The following is a 27,362-nucleotide window of genomic DNA, read 5'->3' as shown; positions in this document are numbered from 1 at the left end:
CCAATCACCGCGCCTCCCGGTAGCGAGGGTCGGCGCCTAGACGCTATTGGCCGCAAGTTCTCTACCATGGCTTCCACATCTGTTCGAGCAGCCAATGCCTTGGCCATTTTGGGACGCTATGACCGGCAGATGTGGTCGGACATATCTGCATTAGTAGATCTAATACCTGAGGCTTCCAAAGCGGACGCTCTGCAGATTCTTCAGGATGGGCAGAGAGCATCGGAAGAAATGATCGACTGTGCTGTCGATATTGCTGGTACAGGTTTCCGTCTGCTTGCAAGTGCAGCTGCCCTACGACACCAGGGTTGGTTAAAATCCACCTCCTTCCGGCAGGAAGTCCAATCCAAGATCCTTGATATGCCGTATGATGGAGAATCGCTATTCGGGTCTCACATAGATGACGCTCTGGAGTCCATTACGAAGGACACTGATACGGCAAAGTCATTGGGCACGTTGCAATTCCGGAAGCAGCCCTTTCGAGGTGCACGCGGACGCGGCACTTCTTCCACTTTTCGAGGAGGACAACAGTACCGCCCCTACAATCAGGACAACCAGTGTTGTGCATCCAATCAGCAGCAGTCCAATCGTCAGAAGTCCTCCAAACCCTATAGGGGAAGGTCCTTCTATCGCGGATCCACTCCTAAGCGCCAATGACTTTTGTTATCCCCAAAGTGTTGGAGGTCGAATCTCTCTGTTCTATTCTCAGTGGTCTTCCATCACCTCGGACCGCTGGGTTTTAGACATTGTACGAAGGGGTCATACCTTAGAGTTCGTCGAGATTCCTCCTCGTACTCCACCATCTGGCCTGCCTCCTCCACACCTCAAGGAGCTTTACCATCAAGTCCGTCTTCTTGTTCAAAAAGGTGCAGTCGAAGTGGTCCCGGTGCATCAAAGAGGACAGGCGTTTTACTCTCGATTCTTCCTCATACTCAAGAAGACCGGAGATTGGCGACCCATTCTGGATTTGAGGGCTCTCAACCAATTCCTCAAGAGCCAATCTTTTCGCATGCTGACATTACTGGAAATCCTGCGTTTTCTATCCAGCGAGGATTTCATGACCACCATAGACCTTCAAGATGCGTACTTTCATGTCCCGATTATCCAACAGCATCGCCAGTACTTGCGTTTCAAAGTGGGACAAACGCATTATCAGTTCAAGGTCTTGCCCTTCGGACTACGATCAGCTCCTCGTGTGTTCACGAAGGTACTGGCCGCTGTGGTGGCTCACCTGCGTCTCCAAGGCGTTCAAATCTTTCCATACTTGGACGATTGCCTCCTCAAATCTCAATCCCACCATCAACTATGTCAGGACACTCATCTTTGTCAGCAGGTGTTTCAGTCCCTGGGGTTGGCCATCAACGTCAAAGTCACAGTTTGCGCCACTGCAAACCAGAAACTTCCTGGGAGCTATCCTAGACACGAAACTATTAAAAGCGTTTGTCTCGCACGAGCGGCAACAGAAGATCGTCTGGTCTCCCTCATTCGAATAAGACAGTCCGTTTCTGTTCAGACGTTAAAGTCGTTTTTGGGGATGGCATCATCTTGTATCGCACTTATCCCAAATTGCAGATTGCGAACCCGTCCCATTTAAGAGGAACTGGACGTACAGTGGCGTCAGGTCTCCGGGTCCTTCAACGACCTAGTTGCTGTCACAGCCCGCATGAGAAAGAGTTTGCATTGGTGGGCGCAGCCAGCCAATCTGGAGACGGGGACGTCGTTCCTCGTTATCTCACCAGATCTCACGCTCACGACGGACGCCTCTCTGGAGGGTTGGGGCGCTCATCTCCAAGGCCTATCCATCAAAGGCAAGTGGACTCCGCCCCAACGCATGTGGCATATCAACAGGCTAGAGTTGATGGCGATCTTCCTAGCGCTCAAGTCATTCCTACCTGTAGTTCACGGGGAGTCAGTGCTTATCCAAACGGACAATACCACCAGCATGCACTACGTGAACAAACAGGGAGGAACCAAGTCTCCACACCTGTCTCGCTTGACCCAGTCAATCTGGGATTGGGCTCTCCGTCATCAGATCACCTTGACTGCTGTCCATCTGCCGGGCGTGTCCAACATCCTGGCGGACTCTCTAAGCAGGTCCACATCATCGACACACAAATGGGAACTGCACCAGCCGACTCTGGATCTTGTGTTCCACCGATGGGGTCGCCCAGATCTAGACCTCTTTGCAACGCCAGAGAATCGAAAATTCCCGTCCTACGCAAGTTGGCATCCCCACCCCGGTTCGTGCGGCAATGCCCTTTTGATCGATTGGTGCGATCTATTCGCTTACGCTTTTCCGACGATTCCGTTAGTACCGCGGGTGCTGTGGAAGATGCGGAGGCAGCCCTGCCACATCCTATTGATCGCCCCTCATTGGCCCAGACAGGCATGGTTTTCGGAATTGCTTCTGCTGTCCCAGTGCGAGCCCATTCCTCTGCGTCCTCGTCCAGATCTCCTAACGATGGACAGGGGCCAAGTGTGCCATCCGGATCCCTCCACACTACAATTGTCAGCATGGAACCGGAGCACCTTGCATTTGCAGAATTAAACATATCTCAGGAATGCAGGGACATCCTCGCTCATGCTAGGGCTCCGTCTACCATCAAAACTTACAAACTCAAGTGGAAGAGAGTCTGTCATTGGTGCGTGGCAGCAAATGTCCATCCAATCCATTCTACTCTGGAGCTACTTCTTCCATTCTTCTTAAGTCTCGCTCAGTCAGGACTTTCACATGCTACCTTGGGAGTTTTCCTAGCTGCAATCTCTCGCTTCCGATACGATGGCTCTTCCTCCCTCTGCTCGTCCAGAATCATACGCCAGTTCTTCAAAGGGCTCTTCAGAAAGTTCCCACCTGCTCGGCGCCCTCCTCCATCATGGCACCTCAATGTTGTCCTATCTCAACTTATGAAGTCACCATTTGAACCTATCCATAGGGCGGATATCAAGTTACTCACCTGGAAGGTTGCGCTGCTTTTGGCTTTGACTTCATCTCGGCGCGTGAGCGACCTTCACGCTTTCACTATCAAGCCACCTTATCTACAGTTCAAACCTGATGGCGTGGCGCTTCGCACCAACCCCTCTGGATTTTCATCTGAATGAGCCTGTGTTCCTAAAAACTTTCTTTCCGGACCCAAGGTCTCCGGCAGAGCAGCGCTTGCATTCTTTGGACATCAAACGATGCCTTAAATTTTACATTGCCAAAACTGCCTCCTTCCGCAAGTCCGATCAGCTCTTCATTGCTTATGGGCGAATGCGTAAGGGGCATCCAGTTACCAAACCAACAATTGCCCGTTGGCTTTCTTCAGCCATTACCTTCTGCCATCAACAAACTGGCAAAACATTGCAGTCTTCAGTGAAGGCACATTCTACGAGGGCGATGTCTTCATCCACCGACTTGTTTGCCGGTGTGCCACTTCATCCGATTTGCCGTGCAGCGACATGGTCCAACAGGCACACCTTCACCAAGCATTACTGCTTGGATGCCATCAATGAAGCGGATACCGCAGTGGGACAGGCAGTGCTTCGTCATCTTTTCAAATAAGGTGAGCCTCTGTTCCCTCCTCGTTTATGTTTTCAGTGATTGCTAATAATGTTTACATGACTGTATTATTACTGCCTTTGGCTTTTTCCATATGTGCCTAGCAATCTCAGCTCTACGGAGGTTACTCCTCTCTATTCTTTTCAAGCATGTGAATCTATGAAAGACACCCCTAATACTGGAGAAGAACAATTGTTACTTACCTGTAAACAGGTGGTTCTCCAGTATTGGTGTCTTTCATAGATTCACATGTGACCCACCCTTTCCTCCCCTCAGAGGCTCTCTTCTCCTCATGCACTCTAGGTCTCTTTGGTGCTACGAAAATCTGAGGACTGGAGCTTCTGAGGAGAAGGTTCTAGAGGGTGCTTGCGCCTGATTTGCTGTAGTTTGGACTTACATAATGACACTGATGTTACAAGTGGTTTTTTCTCTTTACCATGCATTCCTATGTAGGAATTGTTTTAGAGGTTTTCAGTTGTAGTTTCCTCTTCTTTTATTATGTATTATGTTTTCACATATATATGTATATTTAGCATTATTGCTATTTTATGTACCGTGGGACTCCCACTTCGACGACGGGGAATATTCAAGCATGTGAATCTATGAAAGACACCAATACTGGAGAACCACCTGTTTACAGGTAAATAACAAATGTTCTTCCTTCTCCCTCCTTTCTTGATGTTTGAGCACAGGTAGGTACCCCAAAGGGAGGCACAGGGGGCTGTAGGGCGCCGGGTGCTGGGGTGTCTTGGGGTGTCTTTGGGTGTCGGAAAAGCTTACCCGTGGCTGGTTGGGGTGGCCCCTGGTTCTGAGTCTGCAGGTGTCGGCTGGTTCATCGAGGAGGGTCTTTGGGTACTGGACTTCGGGTCCCAGTCGCCGGGGGGACCTCCTCGTGGTCTTGGTTCGGGTTGGCCCGGCCCGGGCTCGGCTGGTGCAGAGTGGGCTGGTCCGGAGCTTCCTGGTGGGCACCAGGTTGGTTGTTGCAGCAGAGCCTCTGCTAGTGGGAGTCCCAATCGTCGAGAGGGTCAAGGCTGGCAGGTCCTCTGGGTGTCCCAAGGTTGCTGTCCCCGGAGGTCACCGGGTTTAGGCAGGAGCAGGTTCTAGGATCAACAGGCCGTGAGGGCTGGGGCCAAGTCAGTTGTTGTTGTCCTGTTGTTAGCAGCTGCACGGCGGGTCTTCTTCTTCTTCTTGATCTTCTTTCTTCTTTTTGATATCGGAATCTGAGGAAGGAAGGTTGAGGGAACCCCTAATTACTAAATTTAGGGCGTTACAGGTAGGGCAAGGGCAGGGACCAATGGGTCCCTGTCCTGGGGTGAGTACACCCCCTGGCCTGCTCCTCTCCTGTGGGAGGGGGGCAGGAGCCTAGCTGGGATTGGGCAGGACTCCCCATCTACAAGATGGCGAAGCCCTGGGTCGTGCTTCACCTCTCCTCCCCCACCTGAGGAGTGGAATTGGCACAGGTTGGCACACCCCCCTTCCTGACGTAGTTTTTCCCACCAGTCTTCCCGCCAGAGTGGGGGTAGGACTGGTGGGGGGCTGGTTGCTGGGTACAGCAAATGGTCTAGAGAAGCTCTCAGAGGCGATATGCCTTTGAAGCTTCCCCCTGTCCATCCTGGGGGAGGAGACATAGCACCTCGCCCAGGATGTGCTTTGTTGCAGACCCAGGAGAGCGGGGGGCTCTCCACCGAGGGGTCCAGCAACATGTCTGCTGTGTGGCAGCCTCTGCAGCCACTCAGCCCAGACGTGGATTGCAGGTTGGGGTTTTTGGAGGGCATCTCTAAGATGCCCTCTCGTGCATTTTACATTAAATCCCACACTGGCATCAGTGCGGGTTTAATGTGCTGAGAAGTTTGGTACCAAACTTGTCAGTCTTCAGTGAAGCCATTATGGTGCTGGGGAGTTCGTGAATGACAACCTCCCAGCACCATATACTCTTACATGGCAACACTGCACTTACAGTGCCCAGGAATGGCCCTGGGTACTGTAGGGGCACAGGGCTCATGCACCTGGGCCCTCACCGCTGGCATAGGACACCCAGCTAGAGGGGTGACTGAAATATGCCAGGGCAGTGGGTTCTGTGGGCATGGCACACAGAGATGTGTGCCATGTGGACTCTTGCTTTAGTTTTGTACTTAGGCACTCAGCCTGCAAAGGCAGTGTGTGGGAGCCAGGGCACAGGGCCCCTGAGGGTGGCACAATAAGTGCTGCAGCCCTCAGGGGTCTTCTCAGGTCACCATGCCCTGGGTACCTAGGGTACCATTTACTAGGGGCTGACAGGGGCCAGAGATGCCAATTGGGTATTTTGTTTCAGCATAGCTTTTCTTTGTAGAGAAGGAACACAGGCCCTGGGTACCCGATTGGCAGGGACCCAGGGCACACTCAGTCAAAGTACATCAGCAGTTCAGAAAAAAGTGGGGGCATACCAAGGCAAGAAAGATGGCACTTTCTCCCCCCCCCCAGATAAGGAGTCTAAACTCCTTGACGCCTCTGGCAAACTAACGGCGTCACAGGCGGCAAACATTTGTCGCATCGCCAATACTCATGCACTATTAGCAAGGTACGACAGTGCACATTATGATGAGCTAGAATCCGTAATGTAGCATCTCCCAGACAAATACAAAAATAGGGCCAATGATGTCATACAAGAAGGTAAAACTATCACTAATACCTCTATCCGTTGTGCCCTAGATGCAGCAGATACTGCTTCAAGAGCAATTAACACCAGTGTACTTTTGCGAAGGCATGCATGACTACCTATTTCAGGTTTCAAACCTGAAGTCCAGAGTTCCATCCTCAATCAACCATTTGATGAGCAACACTTATTTGGCCCTAATGTCGACGTATCCCTTGAGAAAATGAAGCATGCCGACACAGCTAAATCTATGGGAGCCTTGCAGTCGCAAGCTCCCAGACGCCTCTTTTGTTGCTCATCTTATCGAGGCAACACCAGAGGCTAATCCTCCGCTAGCCCCTCCACTTCTTACAAAAGCCCTACCCAATCCACCTTCACTAGAGGCTACCAGAGAGGTGGTTACAGGGGTAACAATAACAAAGGCAGAGGCAAAACTAACAATTCCCGCTCTGCCTCCACCCCTACCCAACGACTTCCCTCCACTTCCCCCACACCATTCCACTCCAGTTGGGGATGGCTGCAACAATTCCTTCCGGTCTGGACCAACATCACATCAGACAGGTGGGTGCAACAAATAATTCAATCAGGTTACTGTCTCGAACTAACATCGACCCCCCCCCCCCCAAACATACCACCCAAACAGCGCCCAATGTCACAAGAACACTTTTTACTACTAAAGCAGGAGGTACTATCCCTCTTACAAAAAAGTGCAATAGAACCAGTTCCACTGCACCAACAAAACGACGGAGTTTACTCCCTGTACTTTCTTATCCCAAAGAAGGACAGCTCTCTAAGGCATATTCTAGACCTCAGACCCCTAAATCAATACATACAATCAGACCACTTCCACATGGTCACACTCCAGCAGGTCCTTACTCTTCTTTCACAAAATGACTTCCTTGCTACCATAGATCTCAAGGATGCCTATTTCCACATTCCCATTCACACCGCTCACAGACAGTATCTCAGATTTGTAGTGGAAGGTCAGCACTACCAATTCAAAGTACTCCCATTCGGAGTCACAACAGCACCAAGAGTGTTTACCATATGCCTAGTGGTGGTAACGACAAAACAACCAGAAGTGCCAGTACTGATCGCTATTCAAATAGCTTTGATGGACACATACACTAATAGTCAGATTATGTCCAGATAAATCAATTATCTTTATTTAATTGCAAAAATGATAAATAATTTTACAAAAAACTTCACGCCATGTTCTTAGAAAGAATTCATAATGTGTAAACACCACAAGAAGGAAAAATATTCATCTATGTACAATGAGAACATTAATATTAGTGTATGTGTCCATCAAAGCTATTTGAATAGCGATCAGTACTGGCACTTCTGGTTGTTTTGTCGTTTATTGGCTCAGCCTTACTGATTAGAGCCATACCCATTGTTTCGGTTTAGTGGTGGTAACAGCACACTTAAGAAGACAACACATTCACGTCTTCCCATATCTCGACAACTGGTTCATAAAAGCCAGCTCATACAACCAGTGTGTACAACACACTCACACCACTATCCAACTACTCCACAACCTGGGGTGCACAGTAAACCACACCAAGTCCCATCTGCAACCGTCCCACATACAACAATACCTCTGTGCCGCAATAAACACCTCAACAGCGCTAGCTTATCCCTCTCCTGCCAGAATAGCAAACATGCAAGCTCTTCTAACAAGATTTCAACCACAACACTCTCTTCCAGCTCGAGTGTTCATGCAACTCATAGGGATGATGACCTCTTGCATATTCATAGTGCCTCTAGCAAGACTCCAGATGCGTCCTCTTCAAGAGTGCTTAACACGCCAATGGAACCAGGCTCAAGGTCAATTAACAGATCTAGTGTTGGTGGACGGTCATACTCACCGCTCTCTGCAATGGTGGAACACCAAAAACCTTTCAAAGGGGCGACCGTTCCTAGAGCCAGTTCCTCAAATAGTCATGACAGCGGACGCATGGCTCTCCGGCTGGGGAGCTCACCTACTGCAACACACCACGAGGGCAGGTGAACACCACAACAAAAGTTACTCCACATCAACCACCTGGAGTTACTAGCCATATTCCTAGCCTTAAAAGCATTTCAAAAGCAAATATCGGGCAAGGCTGTATTAGTCCGCACGGACAACATGACCGCCATGTACTATATGCAAAAACAAGGCGGGACACACTCTCTGCAACTATCTCAGATAGCACAGAGCATATGGAGAAGGGCTATACCTCAGAACATTTTCCTCTTAGCCCAACATGTTCCAGGAGTACAAAACACCATGGCCGATCTGTTGAGCTGTCAGGCCCAACAGATCCACGAGTGAGAACTTCATCCACAAGTTCTTACACCGTTCTTTCAGATGTGGTGATAACATCTGATAGACCTCTTCGCCACGCACGAAAACGCCAAATGCCCAAGCTTTGCCACCAGATATCCACACCTACTGTCCAAAGGCAATGTGATCTGGATGAACTGGTCAGGCAGATTTGCATACACTTTTCCACCTCTCCCACTCATTCCACTAGTGGTGCGTAAACTGCAGCAACATTCCCTAACTCTCATTCTAGTTGATCCAACTTGGGCCAGGCAACCGTGGTACACCACATTGCTGGAACTTTCAATAGTACCGCACCAGAGGCTATACCTATCTCCACGCCTCTTAAACCAGAACCATGGAGAAATCAAACACCCGGACCCAGCTCAGCTCAACCATACAATCTGGCTCCTGAAGTCCTAGAATTTGGTTACCTCAACCTTCCCCCTGACTGTATGAACGTTATCAAGGAAGCTAGATGTCCCACCGCTAGAGCATGCTTTGCAGCTAAGTGGAAACGTTTTGTAACATATTGTCATAACAACAACATCAATCCCCTAGATGTGTCTATTCAACACATCATAGGCTATTTACTACACCTCCAAAGATTTAACTTAGCCTACACGTCTATTAGACTGCATCTTGCTGCCATGGCAGCATATCTACAAAATAGACCACATCTATCACTTTTCAAAGTACCTGCCATTAAAGCATTTATGGAAGGCCTCAAGAGAATAATTCGTCCCAGAGCACCATCTTCACCTGTGTGGAATTTAAACATTGTTCTCACCCGGCTCATGGGACCTCCCATTAACCCTTTACATAAATGTGAGCTACAATTCTTAACATGGAAAGTTGCTTTCCTAGTAGCTATTACTTCTCTACGAAGAGTTAGTGAGCAGCAAGCACTAACCATTCAAGAACCTTTATTGCAAATGCATCATAATAAGGTTGTTCTGCGAACGAATCCAAAATTCCTTCCTAAAGTCATTTCTCCCTTCCACCTCAATCAATCTGTAGAGTTGCCTGTATTATTCTCGCAGCCACAAACAGTTGGAGAAAGAGCTCTTCATACTTTACATGTCAAAAGAGCATTGCTTTACTACATTGAAAGAACACAACCCTTTCGTAAAACAAAACAACTTTTCATGTCTTTCTCACCGCCACACAAAGGCAACCCCATATCAAAATCTGGAATAGCTAGGTGGATTGTCAAATGCATACAAATTTGCTACCACAAAGCTAAACGCAAGTTATGTGTTCCTCCTAAATTCTACTCTACAAGAAAGATAGGGGCTTCAATGGCATGTTTAGGGAACATTCCTCTAAATATTTATAAAGCAGCTACATGGTCTATACCGCATACATTCACAAAACACTATTGTGTAGATGTGCAAAGTAAACAACAAGCTACTGTGGGCCAGGCTGTACTCAAAACACTATTTCAAACTACTTTAACAGATACTGGTGGTCGCCGCTAGGAGGGGTACTGCTAAACAATGTATGCATAGTGTGTAATCTGCAGCTCATATGCCTTGAACGGAAAATGCTACTTAGCAATATGCATCTGTTCATGGCATGTAGATCTGCAGAGTTATACACGCCCACCCGCCTCCCCGGCTACCTGTATCTGTTCCAGTGTTATCTTAATTAGATACAGCTTACATGAGCATCCTTCCTTGCCCTGCTGGTGAAAAACAGTCTAAGGATGGAGTCGATGCCCATGCGCAATGTGATCCAAAGGAGGAGTCACCTATCTTGTGACTTCCAAAGACTTTTCAGGACAAAAACAAGTGCAAACATCTGGGCCCAACACTAGATGGTGATCTATGCATAGTGTTTAACTCTGCAGCTCTACATGCCAAGAACAGATGCATACTGGTAAGTAGCATTTTCCTTAACCCCTATCTATGATGAAACCATTTCAATCGATATTTTAGAAGAGTTGGTTATAAAACAGAGTTCTTATCCATTAAGCTCACCTCCTGCTAAAAAGAAAGAGGCTGTAGCACACCCTTTGTGAAGAAAAAGCAGAAAAGATAAACTTTTGTCTAAAATAAACTCTGCTCCATATACTGTTAAAAGAAGACTTCCTGGGGGAGGATGTGACTCTTCCATTTGCACTCAATTGGGCAACCTGAAGGGCATCTTTTCAAAGCCTTTTGACTCAGTCATTTGTTGATTTAAAACAATTGAGGAAAGAATCCATCCAAGGTTTGTCTAATAGCACCATTTCACAAAAGGCCCTGCTAAAGGCATGCTAAAGCCATGCTTTACCAAGGATGTTTCTACTTCAACCTCTTTTGACTGTCTATGCCCTGGTCCTTGTTCTGTTGTCCGCACCGTCTCTGACTGTACCTTCTTAAACAGAGCTCCACTTGTGAGGCCAGGTTCACCTGGCACTGTTCGCTTCACTCCTTCTATTATCAACCCTGTTTCCAATGTGCAGAAATTTAGGGCCAATTAAATCACCCAAAATTCCAACATCTTTGGTGTGAGAAGTTGGCCTGATATGTGATGTCCACTATTCTAGTGGGCACCTTGTATCAGTCCAAACAACCCGTCAACCTTATAGACCAGCTATCCTAGTGGTAGCATGGACAAAGCAGTATTAGGCTAAACTCAAGAGGGTATGTGAAGCCAGCTGTTTTACCATATGCAATCCCTTTAATACCAAGTGAAAGGACACCACACAGGTTGTATATCAAAATATATATGTATTTATTTCTAACACAATCCTCTGAACTCTTTATGAGGTCAGAGGCACCAGCACAATACAAGATACGTAATCTAAAATAGAATAAGTTGCACAAAATACAGTAATGCCCTAGGGGCACTTCGAACCATATACTAAAATAGTGGTATAAGAACCACGTCGCGAACAAAGGAAAGGTCTAAGGCCTGGAGAATCGCTGGGGCTACACTGTACTACCAATGGATAGAGAGCAGGAGGCCCACGGGATGCGCGTGCAGTGTCTTTACACGCACGCAAGTTACCATAGAGTTAGAATAGGAACGGAAGAAATGGAAACTAGTTCTTTTAGGACACTTCCGGATGGACTAGGGAAAAGCTACTTAAAACTATGACACCAGGATAGTCAATACCCACAGGAGTACCGAAATACTCGCGTTACCTCACCCACAGGAAGCGGGTGCATAGGTGTCAAAGTGTGTCTGGTTTCGTCGCTGATTCCTATGGAGCCTTGGAGAAAGATGCTGCAGGCGACCAGGAAAGAAGGGTCCGGGTGGATCCAAGGGCGGATCGAGGATGAAGAGTACCTGAAAGCAGAGGGGACAGAGTCTGGGTCACTAGCCAGTGACCAGGTTGGAACCAGGTGATGTCGTGAAGCTTGTCTCTGCAGCCACCTGGACCAGGAGGTGTCGACGACGACAAGGAGCTGGATACGGCCTGTCCCGCGAAGGATCTCGCTGTCGGCGGTGTCGGCTTCCGGATTGGAGTCAACAAGCCTTGGCAAAGGCAACTCACGTAGAAAGGGAAGATGGCTTCTTAATCAGACCAGCAAGGTCTGATGGGCTGCTCCTTTTCAGTGGAGCAAGGGCCAGTCTGGAGCAACCAGACCAGCGTTGGAAATTCAAAGGTTCATCGTCACAGAGGCCACTAGCCAACAGGCAAGTGACCGGACAGACGCGTCGAGCAGGAAAATGCAGAAGGGCCCCACGCAGAACTCGTGGAGTGTGGAGGGCTGATCTTCGGTGCAGTTGGTGCTCGGGGCTGGGGCTTCTCAATCCCCAATGTACAACTTCGAGGGTGCCTCAGAAGTTGCACGTAAAGCAAGTCGCTGGCTTTGCAAGATGGCCGGTCCCGCGTCTCTCCTCGCCTACACGGGTCTAAGCTTTGCTGTGGCTGTGGATCGGGCTGTTGGATGTCTGGAAGTCCGAGTCTTGTCAGGCTCTGTGCTCGGGCTCCGGCAGGAGCGTCGACAAAGCAAACGGTTGATCGCTTGATGGTGCCTGCTTGTGCAGGGTGGTCCCTCCTTGACCACAAGGGAGATTCTTCAGTCTTCTACGTCGAGTAGGATGTCGAAGGTCCAGAGTTTCGTATCAGAGTTTCAGTCAGGATAAATCTAAAGTCTTGGGACTCAGCTCCTACCTATATACCAAATTTAGGGGCTGGATTACCTGCTAGGTCCCTCCTATGGGTGGGACCCAGGAAGGGGGTGGTTGCACCCCTTTCCCTTTGTCCAGTTTCGCGCTGGGGCTGGAGTGCCCCAGCACCGGTTTGAACTGGACTATGCATGGGACACCTTGTGTGCCCCAGGCAGTGTCTCATTTCATTCAGCCCTCCCAGCCCCAATACACTATAGCCTGTCTGGAGTGGTGCTAGCACCTCCCTGTGACAGGAAACCTATTGTCCAAGCCTCCCTCGCTGGAAGGACTCCCAGCAGCAGGAGGTCAGACTTGTGTCTGTGGCAGCAGCATCCATTTTGTAATGCTGAGGCTCTGGTTAACTTTAGCCAGGATTAATGGAAGTAACATGTCTTCTCCCTCTAGAAGGGTGGAATGCTACCCCCGTCGCCAGAACTGGCGAGGGGGTAGTATTCCAAAGCGTATGACACCTTACACGACATGTTTTGATAAAGCCAAGCCAGAGTTAGCATTTAACCGCGAGGTTCATAATGCACTTAAGAGTATATGGTATGGCAATATCCTAGAACAGCTATAAGGACATGGTTCCGAAAGCTGCTGACAGGCTCAGCTCATGCTAGAGCACCATCTCACATAAAACCAAGCACTCTGCCCCCAGGATTGTTAAGGCCTGCCATAGGAGTGACTTAGAGGTGCATATGTGTCTAGATATAAGTTTAGACATAGGTATACTATATCTAAGCAAGGGGTGATTACACGACCTTGCCCCAGCTGAGTGATCAGCCAGTTGTGTCAGTTTGGAGGGCCAGCCAGGGGTGGCAAAAGATATGCTGCAGCCCCTGGTAGGCCTTGGGTGCACCTATTCCCTGGATACCTATAGTACACTGTACAGGGACTCACAAGAGTGACCCAAATCCCAATTGGTGATGTACCTAAAGTACATGGTGTAAATTTAGAGAGAGAACAGCAGAGCTGTGGGTCTGATTAGCAGGCCCACAGCCACATCTAAGTCGAAAACCAGTGAAGCAAAAAGCAAAAAATGGGGTGACCATAGGAAAGCAGACCCTACTCTCCTACATTTGACTTAAGTGTAAACCAAGCAAGTTTCTGCTAATTAACTTCCTTAACAATATTTTTGATTCTAACAATGCTGAAATTGATGGGGTTCTTTGATGAGTTTGTTTCCAGTTACAACAGCCCAGTTCCGATAGTTTGGATGGGGGATTTTGGCATATTTTACTGTCAAATGTCTGGTAGTATTTAATGTGGCTTTTCAGATCCTCAGGCAAGCGTGGACCGATTTTATGCGTACTATACTATCTGAAAGAAACATGTAGTGATAGATTACTTACCTTAGAACTATCCCCAGGCGTCAGACTGGATTCGGAAAGTTTTTCATCAGCTGTACCCCTGCGCATCGGTAGGCATCCTCGTGCGGCTCCACATGCGTCGTTGGCGCTGTGATGACGTCGTCAGAGGTATTTAGATGAGCCCATGCGCGCTGACGTCAGTTCTTTCTTTTTCTACGCCAGCAAGCGCAGATCCGGGACGAACAAGTACCTCTAGTCAATTTTTGACTGACTTTTTTTTAGGCCTTTTACCTCATCTTTTCGAGTCAATTGACTCTTGGTGTCGTAGGGATGCCCGATTTCAAGAACTGTGGGGACTGTCATTGCATGATGTCGGTGACGGCCCCCCACTGCGTGTGTCTCTACTGCTTGGGGTGTGACCACGACCCCAAGTTGTGCTCCGACTGCCGGGCCATGGTGCCGAAGACTTTGCATGAGCGGTGCAGAAAGTTGCTTGAAGCTCGGCAGTCTGCTCCACGCCGCTCAAGGTCTCGGTCCCGTGGGAGGTCGAGGGACTGGTCGCGGAGTCGTCATCACCACTCTTCTGGATCGAAGTCTTTGCATTCGGGGTCAGGTAAGTCGAAGCATTCCAAGAAGAAGTCGAAGAAGCACCGTCGCTCTTCGACTTCCCCTTCGCCTGTCGCGGCTGAGGGTGCGGGCGGTGCCAACCCCGCGGCTCCGGCAGAGCCTGCGCCGTCGCCTCCAGTCTACCTCCCTTTTCAGGTGCGGGGGCGATGCCTACCCAGGTACAAGAGTTTCTTGCTGCCATGGCACAACTCTTTGGGCCGTCTGGCCCCGCCAGTGTGTCTACGGGTCCAGTGGGCCCCGACACTGGCTGCTCCGGCCCCGGTGTCGCTGCCAGCCCCGGCACTGCACCCCCCCAGGGGTACGGGATTGGACCCCAGGTCGACACCGGTTGACCTTGTGACACCTCCCCCGGCGCCGACCTCCCTGGCACCGCTTCCGACGTCGCCCCCTCCTCGGGATGACGACATCCCTAGTTTCATCCCTGACCCGGACACAGTGCCGCTCGATGGCGATACCGACGCCGATGGGGCCCTTTATGCCCTATGTCCATCCTTCTAATTTTGAGCCTGTTCCACAGACTCCGGAGGAAGGGGAGGACTGGGAGGGGTCTGAGGACCCTCTGGCACAGGACTGTGCTTATTATGCGGACTGGGCAGAGAATTTGGGGGATGCCAGTGGTCTTGACACCTCACCTGACCCTAGTATGCTGTCTCCTCCTACCGTGGCTACGGAGAAGGTAGCCAGTTACGCAGTGGTGTTGCGTAGGGCATCCGAGACTCTCCACCTCGAACTCCCTACGGTGGCCGTCAGGACTAACCTCCTGACAGATGTGCTCCAACCGGCGGCTACCTCTTCGGAGCCCTTGCTGCCTTTTAATGATGCACTTTCATACGTTCATTTTGGCACCTGGTCCAGGCCCAACACAGGGGTTCCTGTGGATAGGAACGTGACCCGATACCATCGCCCGGCTCCCGGCGACCCCCTTTTCCTTACTCAACACCCCACCCCTGAGAGCTTGGTTGTCCAAGCCTCAGCTTCCCAGAACGCGTTCCCTATCGCACTTCCAGATAGGGAATCCAAGAAGCTGGATCAGTTTGGTAAGAAACTGTTTATATCTGCCATCTTAGGTCTGCGGTCGATGAGCACCGCATGCCTCTTTGGCTGTAATACCCACTCTCTGTGGGACACGGTTGCGCAGGTGCTGCCCAACTGTCCGGAGGAGGCCCAGACAGTTCTTTCCCAGGCGATTGCTGCCGGGCGAGATGCAGCAAAGTTCACCATACGTTGTGGGCTGGATACCGCCAACTCACTGGGCAGGTTGATTTCCACGACGGGGGCGCTTCAGTGCCACGCCTGGTTGAGGACTACTTGCTTCTCAGGGGATGCCCAGAACACCTTGATGCACATGCCCTTTGATGGCATTCGGTTTTTTGGCCACAGGCAGTACATTGGAGTGCTTCAAGGACTCACGGGCTGCGGCCAAGTCCTTGAGCCTGTCGGCCACTCAGCCTCCTCCGCCTTCTGCCTTTCGTGGCCATGGAAGGGGTGCCCCCCAGCGTTCACAAAGCTACAGGCCACAGCAGCAACAACCTCCGCGCGGGAACGGTCGAGGCGGTTCAGGGGGCCAGCGGGCGGGCCAGTCCACATCCACCCCCACAGCATCCGCTTCAAAGCCTTCCAAGTCCGACCTTTCAGGCCCTTCAGACGCCAGTGGGTGGACGAATACGCCATCATCTCCACCACTGGCGCAACATCACTTCGGACAAGTGAGTGCTGCAAATGTCCGAAGGGGCTACTCCCTCCCCTTAGAGGCAACTCCTCCAGCCATGCCACCTCAGTACCACCGCATGTCGGGGGAACACTTGGAGCTTTTCCAGCAGGAAGTTGCAGCCCTCTTGGCCAAGGGGATCATCGATCGCGTTCCAATGCCAGAAGTAGGTTGTGGTTGTTATTCCCACTACTTCCTAGTTCCAAAGAAGGACAAGAGCCTGCATTCCTATTCTAGACCTTCGGAACGTCAACCGCTTCCTCCGGAATGAGAAGTTCAAGATGCTCATGCTTGCTCAGGTCTTGTCTGCCCTCGACCCGCAAGACTGGATGGTGGTGTTGGACTTGCAGGACGCCTATTTCCATATCCCTGTGTTGCCTGCCCACAGACGCTACCTGCGATTCATGGTAGGCCACGAGCATTTTCTGTTAACCGTGCTCCCCTTTCGCCTTACCAGCGCACCTCGGGTGTTCACGAAAGTGATGGTGGTGGTCGGAGCTCATCTGCGCAGGTCAGGGGTGTTAGTCTTCCCCTACTTTGACGACTGGCTGCCCCAGGCAGTCGTCTCCCACCTCCAGACTACTCCAGACTTTGCTGGGGTTCTCCATCAACGTGCCGAAGTCTCATCGGATTCCCTCGCAGAAGCTCCTTTTCATCAGAGCGGTTCTGGACTCTGCGCGGTTTCGGGGTTATCCTCCCGAACAGCGAGTCCAGGACATTCAGGCTATGATTCCGATCTTTCAGCTTCTGTCCCTGGTTTCGGTCAGGATGACCCTTCGGCTGCTTGGCTTGATGGCCTCCTGCATCCTCCTTTTGGATCATGCCAGATGGCATATGCGGGCTCTGCAGTGGGACCTGAAGTTCCAGTGGGCACAGCATCAGGGCAACCTGTCCAATCTCGTCCAGATCTAGGAGGGCACTGCACGGCAATTGCAGTGGTGGCTCACGAATCTTGATTGGGTCAATGGCAGGTCCTTCTCCCTTCCCCAACCGTAGCAGACAGTTGAGACTGATGCGTCTGTTCTGGGATGGGGTGGCCACAGGAGAGAGGCGGAGATCAGAGGCCTCTGGTCTCCGGTGGAGTCCCAGCTCCACATCAATCCGTTGGAGCTTCGGGCGATCCGACTTGCACTGAAGGCCTTCCTTCCCTCTGTCCGGGGAAGTGTAGTGCAGGTGTTCACAGACAACACCACCGCCATGTGGTACTGTAACAAACAGGGCGGGGTGGGGTCGTGGACCCTATGCCAAGAGGCTCTGCGTCTCTGGGCTTGACTGGAACATCAGGGCTTGTCCCTGGTGATTCAACACCTGGCAGGTTCTCTGAACTCCAGGGCGGACAAACTCAGCCGTCGGTGCATGATGGATCACGAGTGGCATCTGAACTCGGATGTAGCGCAAGGTCTCTTTCAGCAGTGGGGAGAGCCTTGGTTAGATCTGTTCGCCACCGAAGAGAACGCGCAATGTCATCAGTTCTGCGTGTTGGAATTTCCAAGGCGGCACTCGCTCGGTGATGCTTTTCGTTGCGGGTGAAGTTGCGGTCTGTTGTACGCCTTTCCGCCTATACTACTTCTGCCCAGAGTGCTGAAGAACATCAGGCACGACCGGGCCCAAGTTATTCTTGTGGCTCCGGACTGGGCTCGAAGACTATGGTATCCCGAGTTACTCAGTATGAGCATCGATCCTCCGATACTTCTGCCTCTTCGGGAGGATCTTCTGTCGCAGCAGCAAGGGACGGTTCTTCACCGTACCAGTCCAGCCTCCACCTCCTTGCGTGGACATTGAGCGACAGCTGTTGATGTCTTTCGACCTGCCTCCTAAAGTATGTAATGTTATCTTGGTAGTCCGGCGTCCCTCCACTAAGATGGTGTATATGCCTGCAGGTGGAATACGTTTGTGGCATGGTGCACAGCAAAGGCTGCGAATCCCCTTTCAGCCCCTCTTTCAGAGGTCCTTTCTTTCTTTGGCCCAACAGGACTCTGCTCTGGGCACTATCAAGGGCTACCTCTTGGCCATTTCCACCTTGCCGAGGCTCCCAGATCAGCCTTGTCCCCTGTTGTAAAAGATTCTTGAAAGGCATCAAGCACATCTTTCCTCCTGTTCCGGTCGTGATGCCGCAGTGGGACTTGAATCTAGTCCTTAACTTTCTGATGTGCGCTCCCTTTGAGCCACTTCATAATTGCCCTCTTCGTCTTCTAACTCTAGAGACTGCTTTCCTGGTTTCCATCACCTCTGCCAGGAGAGTGAGTGAGAGCTCCAGACTCTCTCTTCCAAACCTCCTTTTCTTTCTGTCCATCCTGCCGAAGTTGTTCTGAGGACTGGCCCTTTCTTTTTGCCAAAGGTTGTCACTGCCTTTCACATTGGGCAGACCATCACTTTGCCCACCTTCTTTCTGCCTCCGTATCCTTCTAAAGAGGAAGAGACTCCATTGTCTGGACCAAAACGTGTGCTCTCTTTCTATCTGCGGCACAAAAGGGGGTGGTGATGGACGGAGCATCTGAACCAATCAAACACTCACACCCAGTCAACAGATCTGGGTTTAATCCATCACCGTTCTTTAGGCCACTCTGCCACCCCAGTTCAGACATGGCCATATGCAAATCAGTCTGACCCTGTGCCTCATGGGAACAGTCCAGCCCGATTTGCCAAGCCATGTCTTCCCTGGACCGGAAACAAGCTTCCGAGGACCGGTTTCTGGCATTTCAGCCGTCTTCAGCCCGGCTTGCTTAAATCCAGTGGCAAAGTGAGCAAAGGACTCACGTCTGAGCATACCCTGCCAACTTACGGCGAACAAAGCGGTACAAAAGGGGGTGGTGATGGACGGAGCATCTGAACCAATCAAACACCCGCACCCAGTCAACAGATCTGGGTTTAATCCATCACCCTTGTGTAGCCCACTTGCCACCTAGTTCTATCTGAGCCGCACACAACAGTTCCGGGTGGATGACCAGCTCTTTGTTGGCTACTTGGGCCCTAAGAAAGGCTGGGTTGTGCACAAACGGAGCATTTCTCGGTGGGTCGTTCTGTGCATAAAAGCTTGTTACTCCTTGGCTAAAATGTAGCCTCCGGTGGGGCTGCGCGCCCATTTTACCAGGGCAACGGCAGCCACTACTGCTCTGGGATGCGGCGTTCCCTTGCAGGACATCGGTCAGGCAGCTACGTGGGCGTTGCTGCACACGTTTACCAAGCACTACTGCCTGGACAACCAAGTCCGGAGAGGCGGCTTCTTTGGCCGTTCTGTTCTCCAGGACTTACTGGTGTGATCTTGGTTCGCAGACCCACCACCCGGGTTGGTATTGCTGGGGTATGTATTCTAAGATCAGGAATTTATCACTACGTGTTTCTTTCAGATGCACAAGTTACTTACCTTCGGTAACGATATATCTGTAAGAAACATTAGTAGTGATAGATTCCTTACCGCCCCAACCATCCTCCCCGTTCTGCGAACTGGTTTCTAGGGTTAAGGTCATCCCTTTCAGGGCCCTAGTACCATGGCACCAGTGGTCAGTATCTTGCATGGCTCTGCGTTCCTGTTGTGGAAAGTAGTGTACAGAACTGACGTCCGCGCTAGTGGGCGCGTCTAAGTAGCTCTGACGACATAATCACGGCGCCAGCGATGTACGTGGAGCTGCACGACGGCGCCTGCCGACGTGCAGGGGTACTGCTGACGAAAAGCTTTCCGGATTCAGTCTGACACCTTGGGTAATTCTAAGGTAAGGAATCGATCACTACTAATGTTTCTTACAGATATATCGTTACCGAAAGTAAGTAACTTTTGCATCTGTGGTGAAGCCTTAAATCTGTTTCTTGTATAAAGTATTGCTTATAATCTGATAATTCTTCAAATTGTTTTCCCTACTGACCAACTTTTACTGGTTGGGATAATTAAGGCACCATTTATTTTTATGCTGTTTACATACGTAAAGGATTGTTTTGATGATTTTCTTGTAGTTGACAATATATTTAGTCATCTCATTCTTCTGACAATCACCTTTTATGGGTGTACCTCATCAGCCCAATCAAACCTAAACTCATATCCTCTAGTAGCAGAAAAAAACGAGGGCATTTTACTGAAATGGGAAGCAGTTGGCAAAACAGGCTTGTTAATTAATCTGTCTGGGAATATAGCCGGTGTTATACATTGTCTGGATGATGATGTGAAGGCTGAGGTGATGGTAAGCTATTGACAACACAGGCGTGTTAAACTAAAGTCTGGTTATCCTTAGCTTGTATGGTGTCCTTTGTGGAAAAATTTGTGATTTTATGAGTCATCGAAGGGTGCTGTTGGTCATAAGTCAAAATTATACAGCAACCCTAATTGTGATTTCTTTTTCCTCTAAGGATTCTGTTTTTATTCTGTGTGTACTTGTAACGGAGCATGTATTGAAACTTTTTTAAATTTACAGTGGAAGATTACTTAGTTATTACTGTGTAGCCAGGTATGAAACTTGCCTCAGTTGGGTCATTAATACTAAGCACATATATCTCGTTACAAGTTGAGGGTTAAAGACCATGCATTTTTGGTTGTTTTTCCTAAGCCAGGAGTTTAGTTTTCTAACCTTCCCTTGTCTCCTACCGATTCATGTTCGGCTCGGTCTGTGACGTATTTTGTGCTCTTTTGTCAATTTTATACTTTTTAGAAAGTTCTACTTGATTCCAATAATTAAATCGGTTAATCATGGCAGTGCAGGCCAGAAAGGTATATTTACTACTCCTACCTTCAGTTTACATTTGTTTGGCGGTGGATAAGTATATTCAGCACTCTGTCAAATCTAGAAGCACTCTATGAAGTGTTTGTTTGTGCTTTTTCTTTGACATACTTTTAGTTGCGTCATTGTACATATTTTAATTTGTATGTATATGTATATATATGTGTGTGTGTGTATATATATATATATATATATACACATCACTCCACGCACGTCTCCTCCTTGTATCAACAGTATTTTCTTCAAAAATTTGAAGACAGCCAGGGCACAATTCCTCTAAGCGTGTTTATTTTTAACAGCAAAAAAAAGACTCTGTGCGTGTTTCGAAGCCCTCGCTTCTTGGTCACGGGTCAATAAAAAATTTGTGCTGCTGTGTAATAAATGCAAAGAAATGAGAAGCATAATTGGGGCCTCCGGTCCTGACAGAATTACGTTGACCATAATACATCATATGTACATGTGACAACACCATCACCATAGAAGTAGGATTACACAGGGCACTTATTCTTTAGTGTCTAACTTGGCGGCCATTTTACAGTATTAGTTCTTTTTCTCGCCCAGTATATTACACAGCTGATAATCTCAGGCTTTATGGTGATAGTACATTCCCAAACTTACATTGCTATCTGCTTTAAACGGTATAAAGATAGTATATGTATTTATATCGTTATTGACCGAATAATCACTCAAATTCTACCCTAGTGGTTAATGTACAGAGTGAGTTTTCTGTAGAAACATTTATAAAACATCTCTTGCAATTCCGCCCCAGTGGGCAAATAAGATAATTTTTAAAACCTGTTTAATGTCCAATTCTGCCCCAGTGGGCAATATAACAGCTCAGACATCAAGATAACACATCACCTAACTGTAAGATACTGCCCCCAAAGATATAAGATCTTTTGCATTCTTCTTGCCCCGTGTTACCTACAAAAAAATAAAACAAAGTGTTAGATCAAATTACCTAAATCGTTATTGTCTAAAACCAGTACACTTATTTTTTCTTCAACTCTTGTCTTAACTCTCTATTTTCTGATTTCAAATGGTATCCTAAAAGACTATATCCCAAATACACATCGGGACGTTTTCTTTTGCTGCTAAAAATAAACACTATTAGATGGATTGTGCCCTGGCTGTCTTCTGGATTTTGAAGAAAATAGTCGATATAAGGAGGAGATGGGGTGGAGATTTATATAGATGTATATATATATATATATCTCCACAACCCTTCGCACGAAAGAAAACTGGGCCCACACCAAGAGATTTCACAGCATGCGTGATTTAATCTTAGACCATTTTCAAACACACAGGATGAAAAGCGAGTGATCTACGCGTTTCGGTGTCCCTGACACCTTGGTCACGATCAACTTGTCACTGTTTTTTAACATTATTTAAAAGCCTTGTAAGATGGTGATTGCATCATTTCCTGCCCAATGGTTGACAACGTCCCAATGCATTGTGGGTGCTGTAGTTTTTATAGATATATCTATCTATATCTATATATATATATATATATATATATATATATATATATATATATATATATATATGCAAAATTGTCCAATTTTATGCTGTTCTTTCTAAAGGCGTTTTGCTTGAGAATACCACCTTTTCATTGCAAAACCAATTGTTAGGGGTTGCATTCCACATTTTATTCCCTCCGGTGGGACTTCATAACTGTATATGAATACATTTAACTCTTCCCCTCCAGTGGGGCGTCAAGGTGAATTCATCTTGTTCTCATTACTTTGTTTCTTTTTTTGTTTTTCTTTATATATTTTTTGCGTCTGTTCTTTCATTTTCTTCTTTTTATTTCTCATTTGTTTCTTTTTATTTCAATTATTGTTTTCTTTTCCTTCTTTCCAAACATGTTCATATCCCTTTTTATAAGTGAATTTATAACTCCTCTGACTGATTAAGGCTGTGTGGATTCAAAGTTCGAAGATTTAGAATGTGGGGAGATTCTTTCTGGCGTAAGAGTTTCTCTCTGTTTCCTCCGCGCTCATTCTTTGGGATTGTTTCAATGCCATAAAACTTTAAACGTTTCCATTCTCCTTCATGACACTGTTCCATATGTTTCGCAATCGCTTTTGATCTGTCTTTTTGGATCGTTGCTCTTACATGTTCCATTATTCGTTTTTTTAGTTCACATATAGTGCTTCCCAAGAACAACAGTGGACACGGACATTCCACCACATAAACCGTTTTTGCGTTTTGCAAGCGATCAATTGGCGTATTTCCGACATTTTGTTATTCGCCATTTTTACCTCTTTTGTTTGTTTCCCGATTTGGCATATTTTACATGAGTGACATTTCACAAATCCTTTCGTTTTCAACCACGTATCATCCCTTTTTTTAAATTTAAAATGACTGTGGATGAGATGATCCTTTAGGTTTCTTGCCCTCCGATAGGTTATCGTACGGTGTTTCCCTACTATTTTACTCACAGTTTCATCTAAATGCAGGATTTTCCCATTTTTCTCAATATTTGAGCAATTTGTTTGCTTTCCGGCGGTTTCGGTTCTGGGTCATCATTTCTCTCTTTGCTTGACCAATTTAAACATTCTTCTCGAGATTTCTCGTTTGTTCTTGTCCAACACTTTTCCACATTGCCTGAGTTGTATTTCCGATTCTTGAATTTTTTTCGTGTGACAGTGCTATGTTTTTTCCATTCTGTTTCCTCGCTGCAAATTCTTCGCATGCGGAGGAACTCCCCATAAGAGATACTGGAGATAAGTGACTGTTGGTGGAAGCTAGTAGCTTCTAATGTGGCATTGGTTGCAGTACTTTTTCTATGCAATGTAGTTTGGATCTGGTTTTTCTTGATATAAATTTCAGTATCCAGGAAAATCACTCGGTGATTACTTATTTCATAAGTACATTTTAAATCTGGCATACTGTTATTGATGATTTCTAAATATTCTTGGAATTCCAAAATTGACCCATCCCAAATGATGAGTAAATCATTAATAAACCGTATCCAACTGATGATTTTATCTGTCATTTGATAATTTACTGCATTCCATGCCATCTCCTTTTCCCAGTATCCCATTGCTAAACAGGCATAATTGGGACTAAAGGAAAATCCCATGGCTGTCCCATTGTTTTGACGATATACCCCTTCACCAAAAAGGAAAATGTTCTTAGACACATCTAGATCATGCCAGTTAACATTTGGTTGTGGTTTTTGTATTGAATATTCTGATCTTGTAGAAAATAGTTACACGCATGTATGCCCATGTCATTCCCTATATTGGTATATAAGGATATGACATCCATCATAATGAACTGATAATTTTCCTGCCAAGGCGTGTTTTGGAGTCTTCGCAATAAATCACTTGTATCCTTTATATATGAACTTAATTGAGCCACATATGGTCTAAGGAAATGATCTATGTAATTTGAAACTGGCTCTAATACTAAACCTTTTGCCGATAATGTTGGTCTTCCCGGAGGTTTTTGTTGATCTTTGTGCAACTTTGGCAGAAAGTTTATGGTTGCCGTTGTTGGATGAGATACTGTTAAGTACTTGTGCTCATCATCATCGATGAGATCCTTCATCTTCCATTCTCGTAGTTTGTCATCCAAATCTCATTTTATTTGGGATGTTGGATTAGTTTTTAATTTTTCAGAGAATTGGTATCTCTAAGTTGTCGATGTGCCTCTGCAATATAGGCAGTCTTGTCCCAAATAACAATGTTGCCTCTCTTGTTGGCTATTTTAAAATGTGGAAGCAACCCCTAACAATCGGGTTTGCAATGAAAAGGTGGTATTCTCAAGCAAAACACCTTTAGAAAGAACAGCATAAAATTGTTTAGACAAATTTCGAGATTGTTTTACTTTTCCAGTTTTATATATATAGAACTACAGCACCCACAATGCATTGGGACGTTGTAAACCATTGGGCAGGAAATGATGCAATCACCATCTTGCAAGGCTTTTAAATAATGTTAAAAAGAAAGCGACAAGTTGATCGTGACCAAGGTGTCAGGGACACCGAAACGCGAAGATCACTCGCTTTTCACCCCGTGTATTTGAAAATGGTCTAAGATTAAATCACGCATGCTGTGGAATCTATTGGTGTCCGTTTTCTTTCGTGAGAAGGATTGTGGTTTAATGTTGAAAGCGGCGTGGTTCCGCCGCAGGGAGCCGCACCCATGGTGAGCGCTGCAATTCCCGGATTCATTCGAACCGACGTGTGTGTATATGTATATGTATGTATATGTGTATATATATATCAGGGTGGGGCAGGACATTTAACTCTGGGATACTCACCTGCTTTCTGACCGTTACACCCACGGCGCTGAAGAAGGCAAAAGACGCCGAAATGCATTCGCCACAGCGAGTGTTTTGAACTTCAATTGCCACTTGCTCTGGAATAAAGGTGTTTCCAACGTTTCCCCTGCTGTGGCCTTTTCTTCTTTATGGAGGAGATTTGTGGACATCAATTCAGCGCGATTTCCAGTGCCGCGCTCAAAAGGCCCCCGCATTTCCAAGAGGCTTTGATTTCGCTGGTCTTCACTTCGGTGTTTTTTTTGGAATCCTGGTTACAGGAAAGACCAAAGCCCACCCCCAAGCCCGGGACGAGAAGGAGCGGTGTTGTTGTCATTGACATCACGCTGGGTTAGGTGACACTGTAGCCATGCCCCCGCTTAAAGGAATCCTGTGGCAAGGTGGTTGATGCGGTTGGGGACGCAAGGAGGCACTTAGTTCCGGGACTCCTGGACATTGGGGTTCTATGCGGCACTGTTCCACCCTCCGCATTTCCTACCGGCATGAAGAAGTGCATGCTGGGACCTGTAGGCGCTGTTCATTAGGCGTCCACATGGAGGTTAAGGCGATTGGATTTAACCTTAGGGGGCGGAGCAGTTCTTTCAGAAGCAGGGTGGGGCAGGACATTTAACTCTGGGATACTCACCTGCTTTCTGACCGTTACACCCACGGCGCTGAAGAAGGCAAAAGACGCCGAAATGCATTCGCCACAGCGGGTGTTTTGAACTTCAATTGCCACATGCTCTGGAATAAAGGTGTTTCCAACGTTTCCCCTGCTGTGGCCTTTTCTTCTTTTTGGAGGAGATTTGTGGATATATATATATATATATTCACTGAAAAAACCATAGGTTATAGACCATATATAGTTAGGAATTAGCATTTAGAAAACCTTATTTTACTCACACAAAACCATTGAAATTCCATATATAGTTAGTTGCACTAACTATATATCGCGCACCCGCAATCCACTGCTGATGATGTCACATATTACATCATTCATGACATGGTCAGTGACATCACTGATGACATCACTGATGACATCATCTAGTGTCTGTGTGTTTTTGTAAAGTTTAAATACGTTTTACATATTGAAGAATGACTGGATGGATGGAAGACTGAGTGTGTGTGTGGCTGGCTGGGAGGTGTGTGACGCTGTGCTTATCAATGTGTACTTGTATCAGTGATTGTATAAGAGAGTAAGTATGTGTTAGTATATGTGTGAAAAGTATGGTGTTCTGTGTTTAACTATAGATGAGGAAATCGAAGTGTGATTGATTCTTCACAGGACTGACTAGGTGTATGAGTGCATATGATAGTGTTCTAATAATAACTGACTGTATGTATGAGTAATTGTATGGGTGAATGTGTGTGTAGACGTACGAATCAGTGAGTGCGTATGTAGTAACTGGTATTGGTGTGTCATGATGTCATCAGTGATGTCATTTGAGATGTCATCAGTGATGTCATTTCAGATGTCATTAGTGATGTCATCAGTGATGTCACTGAAGTATGGTGTTCTGTGTTTAACTGTATAGATGAAGAAATGGAAGTGTGATTGATTCTTTACAGGACTGACTTGGTGTGTGAGTAACTCCATGGATGAGTGGCAGTGTGTGACTGTCTGCATAGGTGTACGAGTGCATATGATAGTGTTGTAATAATGAGTGACTGTATGTATGAGTGATTGTATGGGTGAATGAGTGAATGTGTGTGTAGACGTAGGAATCAGTGAGTGCGTATGTAGTAACTGGTATTGGTGTGTCATGATGTCATCAGTGATGTCATTTGAGATGTCATCAGTGATGTCATCAGTGATGTCATTTGAGATGTCATCAGTGATGTCATCAGTGATGTCACTGACCATGTCATGAATGATGTAATATGTGACATCATCAGCAGTGGATTGCGGGTGCGCGATATATAGTTAGTGCAACTAACTATATATGGAATTTCAATGGTTTTGTGTGAGTAAAATAAGGTTTTCTAAATGCTAATTCCTAACTATATATGGTCTATAACCTATGGTTTTTTCAGTGAATTTTCAAGGTTTTGTAAATGCTAATTCCTAACTATATATGGTCTATAATCTATGGTTTTTTCAGTGAATTTCATTGGTTTTTTAACAGCTAATATCTGTAGCTGTAAAATGTATTCTTCTTT

General features: G+C 47.3%; 1 protein-coding gene across 4 annotated transcripts in view; it reads left to right on the top strand.

Moving 5' to 3' along the window:
• The window catches only part of UBE4B (ubiquitination factor E4B), a 1,139,522-nt gene that overhangs the window by 372,486 nt on the left and 739,674 nt on the right, over nt 1–27,362 (top strand). The window lies entirely within an intron of this gene.

The sequence above is a fragment of the Lissotriton helveticus genome, chromosome 5_1, assembly GCF_964261635.1.
Source record: "Lissotriton helveticus chromosome 5_1, aLisHel1.1, whole genome shotgun sequence".
In the NCBI taxonomy this organism is placed as follows: Eukaryota; Metazoa; Chordata; class Amphibia; order Caudata; family Salamandridae; genus Lissotriton; species Lissotriton helveticus.
The sequence above is the reverse complement of the archived record's forward strand: the minus strand, read 5'-3'. Positions and strand labels throughout refer to the sequence as shown.